Source organism: Schistocerca cancellata, chromosome 12 (genome assembly GCF_023864275.1).
Source record: "Schistocerca cancellata isolate TAMUIC-IGC-003103 chromosome 12, iqSchCanc2.1, whole genome shotgun sequence".
Classification (NCBI taxonomy): Eukaryota; Metazoa; Arthropoda; class Insecta; order Orthoptera; family Acrididae; genus Schistocerca; species Schistocerca cancellata.
The window spans coordinates 63,652,035-63,656,411 of record NC_064637.1 but is presented as its reverse complement, the minus strand read 5'-3'; the positions used below and the strand labels follow the sequence as shown (position 1 = coordinate 63,656,411).

The 4,377-nt window shown below is 45.1% G+C and overlaps 1 non-coding gene across 1 annotated transcript; it reads right to left on the bottom strand.

Moving 5' to 3' along the window:
- Window positions 1-200: 200 nt before the first annotated feature.
- Window positions 201-274, bottom strand: Trnat-ugu (transfer RNA threonine (anticodon UGU)). Its single transcript has one exon. It is a non-coding gene; the product is annotated as a tRNA-Thr (tRNA).
- Window positions 275-4,377: the final 4,103 nt, after the last annotated feature.

The window sequence follows — 4,377 nt, the reverse complement described above, 5'->3', positions numbered from 1 at the left end:
AGATCTACTCCACATTATTGTTCGGTGTTGATAATCCTGTTCTCACCTCACCAGAACTCTTGTTCTTCCAGCTATTGCACTTCAATAATTCCCAGCATATCTAACTTCAAGCTGACCATTTCCCTTAAATGATAATTAAATCAAGACCCTACGCTGTCGACAGGCGTTGATATACATAAACGGGGACAGTTGAAAATGTGTGCCCCGACCAGGACTCGAACCCAGGATCTCCTGCTTACATGGCAGACGCTCTGTCCATCTGAGCCACCGAGGCCACAGAGGATAGGGCGACTGTAGGGACTTATCCCTTGCACGCTCCACGTGAGACCCACATTCCCAACTTAATGTCCACACACTACATTCGTAGTGCCCCTGCCCACTACACTCATTACTCGCGGCAGAATCTTACCGAGTCCCGTAAGAGTTCGGGCAATGTTTGTGCATCCAGCACAGAAGAAGAAGTCAATGGCCGGTTAGCCTTAACTGTATGAGGATGGTATCTGTTCTTTTGGACATGTCCGCAACAACAGATATGATCTTCATATACCAGTATTTCCCTTAAATTCTCTGTCCTATCTTCCCGATTAAGGGACCTAATATTCCGCACTCTTGCCTGTGTAGTGCTACTTTTGTTTGTCCTGGACAACTATTTTACCTCTGGAATATTTTATCAAGAAGTATGAAGCCATAGTAGAGCTGCATACCCACAGCAATAAAATGTTAGTTACTTACATTATCTATATGTAGGGGCTGTGAAAGTGATTGTATTCAGTACACGGGAAGTTTGAATAAATTTGCATTCAATCACAATTTTTTCAAGTTTTATTAAATTACATGATGCATTTCGAAACCAGTGGGCCCATCTTCAGGTGCAAAGCGCCTAATACATAATTTAAATTTCCTCTCGAGTGAGGTGAAATACATTTTCCGGTTATGAGAAAGTTGCACGTTAGGTTTTGTTAATCAAGCGTTAAAAATGTGAGGAACAGTAAAACAAACAGTAAAAAACTTACTAAACACACCAGGAAGAACATTTTGAGGACATCATATGTAGGTTTACACACTTTGTCATCGTATATCGCATCACTCAGGGCAGAAATTTGTTTATGTACTTTAAAAACACTTCACAGATGTAGTTTAACTTAATGTAATCAAAGAAGAAGTCTACCTCATACTGTCAGAGATCCGAGTTTTGATACGTGCAAGGAATACATTTAAAATAATTATTTCAAATTACTAGCGAAATCTTAATTTAACATGGATACAGGTTATCTGACTTTGTGGAGGTATATTTCCAGCTATTCAAACAGATTTATGGTTTTATCATTGGCTTCATTGTGTAGTACTACCAAATTTTTTTTCTATCCTGTTGATAATGTGTTTCATTTGTAGCATTTGTTGTGCAACACCTGATTTTTCAGAGTGGTTGATTCTAAGAGAATGTGTGTTCTTGGAAACAGGTTTTGAAATATCTGCCAGTTTTCCCTATATATTAGGCAAGACAACTTGTGCATGGTATTTTATACACTTCAGTGCTATTGAATATTTGGTTATCTAGTCTTATGATGCGGACTAGTTAGAACACCAGGCATGTATCTCCACAAAATGAAAAAGCCTGGGTCTATGTAGACTTCGCTAGCCATAGTTATTTTAGTAATTTAAAAGACTTACTTTAAATTTATTCCTTGCATTTGACAAGAGGTCTCTAAAAATTTCACTGTGAAGTGTTTCTAAAATGGCATAATCACATGTGTGTCAAGTGGTGTGATGTATGATGACAGAATGAGTAAACCAACATACGCTGACCTCAGAAGATTAAAAATGTCCTTCCTTGTTTGTGTGATAGGTTTTTATTATTTTTTCCACTGTTTCACACATACTTTTTGCACTCACTTCACTAAATACGAAACCTAACGTGTAACCTCCACATATCAGGAAAATGTATTTCAATTCGCTTAAGAGCAAATGTAAATTATGTATTACACCATTTGCACCTGAAGATTGACCCACATAATACACTAAAAATTGTGAAAGAAACCATTTCTATTCAAACTTTCAGTGTACTTCATTTGTTAGCTTCACATTCTGTGGATCATTTGCATGATAAGTCTTAATGGCGTGGAGCACCTCATTTTACATTCACATCCAAAATTAATTTGTAAGTATGGCAACATGCTGAACATTGATAAGTCGTTTTAATTATTATTAATAAACATGGACGATAGCTACACTCCTGGAAATTGAAATAAGAACACCGTGAATTCATTGTCCCAGGAAGGGGAAACTTTATTGACACATTCCTGGGGTCAGATACATCACATGATCACACTGACAGAACCACAGGCACATAGACACAGGCAACAGAGCATGCACAATGTCGGCACTAGTACAGTGTATATCCACCTTTCGCAGCAATGCAGGCTGCTATTCTCCCATGGAGACGATCGTAGAGATGCTGGATGTAGTTCTGTGGAACGGCTTGCCATGCCATTTCCACCTGGCGCCTCAGTTGGACCAGCGTTCGTGCTGGACGTGCAGACCGCGTGAGACGACGCTTCATCCAGTCCCAAACATGCTCAATGGGGGACAGATCCGGAGATCTTGCTGGCCAGGGTAGTTGACTTACACCTTCTAGAGCACGTTGGGTGGCACGGGATACATGCGGACGTGCATTGTCCTGTTGGAACAGCAAGTTCCCTTGCCGGTCTAGGAATGGTAGAACGATGGGTTCGATGACGGTTTGGATGTACCGTGCACTATTCAGTGTCCCCTCGACGATCACCAGTGGTGTACGGCCAGTGTAGGAGATCGCTCCCCACACCATGATGCCGGGTGTTGGCCCTGTGTGCCTCGGTCGTATGCAGTCCTGATTGTGGCGCTCACCTGCACGGCGCCAAACACGCATACGACCATCATTGGCACCAAGGCAGAAGCGACTCTCATCGCTGAAGACGACACGTCTCCATTCGTCCTTCCATTCACGCCTGTCGTGACACCACTGGAGGCGGGCTGCACGATGTTGGGGCGTGAGCGGAAGACGGCCTAACGGTGTGCGGGACCGTAGCCCAGCTTCATGGAGACGGTTGCGAATGGTCCTTGCCGATACCCCAGGAGCAACAGTGTCCCTAATTTGCTGGGATGTGGCGGTGCGGTCCCCTACGGCACTGCGTAGGATCCTACGGTCTTGGCGTGCATCCGTGCGTCGCTGCGGTCCGGTCCCAGGTCGACGGGCACGTGCACCTTCCGCCGACCACTGGCGACAACATCTATGTACTGTGGAGACCTCATGCCCCACGTGTTGAGCAATTCGGCGGTACGTCCACCCGGCCTCCCGCATGCCCACTATACACCCTCGCTCAAAGTCCGTCAACTGCACATACGGTTCACGTCCACGCTGTCGCGGCATGCTACCAGTGTTAAAGACTGCGATGGAGCTCCGTATGCCACGGCAAACTGGTTGACACTGACGGCGGCGGTGCACAAATGCTGCGCAGCTAGCGCCATTCGACGGCCAACACCACGGTTCCTGGTGTGTCCGCTGTGCCGTGCGTGTGATCATTGCTTGTACAGCCCTCTCGCAGTGTCCGGAGCAAGTATGGTGGGTCTGACACACCGGTGTCAATGTGTTCTTTTTTCCATTTCCAGGAGTGTAAGAGAAATCAGAGCTCGAACAGAAAGGTTTAGGTGTTCGTTTTTCCCACGCGGTGTTCGGGAGTGGAATGGTGGGGAGATAGTATGATTGTGGTTCGATGAACCCTCTGCCAAGCACTTAAATGTGAATTGCAGAGTAATCATGTATATGTAGAAACAGAGGAGGGTGGTGCGATCGGCACCCAAGGAAGTACCATTGAGGAAACGCACGACATTGAGTGACCGCATATAGTGGCGTGCCAGGTAGGACACATCAGACGACCAAGAGAGTTTCCTATCGAGCATGAGCGCCAGGAATTTCGTAGTTTCAATGACACAAAGGCAACAGATCAAAGATGTAAAGATGATGGGAGAACCATTTGCAACGCCAGAAATTAATGCAGACGGTTTTGTCAGTAGAAAAACGAAAGTCATTGTCTATGCTCCAGGAGTAAAGACGATCAAGACATCGCTGAAGACGCCGCTCAATGAGACAGGTCCATGGAGAATTTCAATTGATGGCAAATCCTCAACAAAAAGGGATCCGGAGATGCCTGGTGGGAGACAGTCCATTGTAGGGTTAATGGCAATAGCAAAGAGAACGATGCTCAGGACAGAACCCTGAGGCACTCCGTTTTCCTGGATAAAAGTGTCAGACAAGGGAGAACCCACATGTACGTTGAAAATTCCGTCTTTTAAAAACTCCTAAAGGAAACAGTAACGTGTATCCACAGGACATGTGGCCTG